Raw genomic sequence first — 442 nt, 5'->3', positions numbered from 1 at the left:
AGGCGCATGCCACCACATCCAGCTAATTTTGTATTTTAGTAGAGACGGGTTTCACCATATTGGACAGGCTGGTCTCGAATTCCTGACCTCGTGATCCGCCCGCCTCAGTCCCCAAAAGTTCTGGTATTACAGGCGTCAGCCACCACGTGCAGCCTATTTTTCTTATTCTTCAAGCACATCTGCTCTTCACACCTGTCAGACTCACAACCTGGTACATGACACACATTAGGCCCTTAACAAATGTCTGAAGAAGAAAAGGAGGGAGAAGAATCACAAGGGAAGAAGTACAAAGGAATGGGATTGGAATAGGGGAATTCTTGAAAAAGTGATGTTTCTGGAAAAGGGGGATTTCACGGTACCCACTGGGGGAGAATATTAGTGCAAATAGTGCCCAGTAATGGATAATCACCCAGGGATTTGCCTCCCAGTGATACCACATAAG

This window comes from Rhinopithecus bieti, unplaced genomic scaffold (genome assembly GCF_001698545.2).
Source record: "Rhinopithecus bieti isolate Rb0 unplaced genomic scaffold, ASM169854v2 scaffold_7398, whole genome shotgun sequence".
Lineage (NCBI taxonomy): Eukaryota > Metazoa > Chordata > Mammalia > Primates > Cercopithecidae > Rhinopithecus > Rhinopithecus bieti.
Note: the sequence above shows the minus strand (reverse complement) of the source record.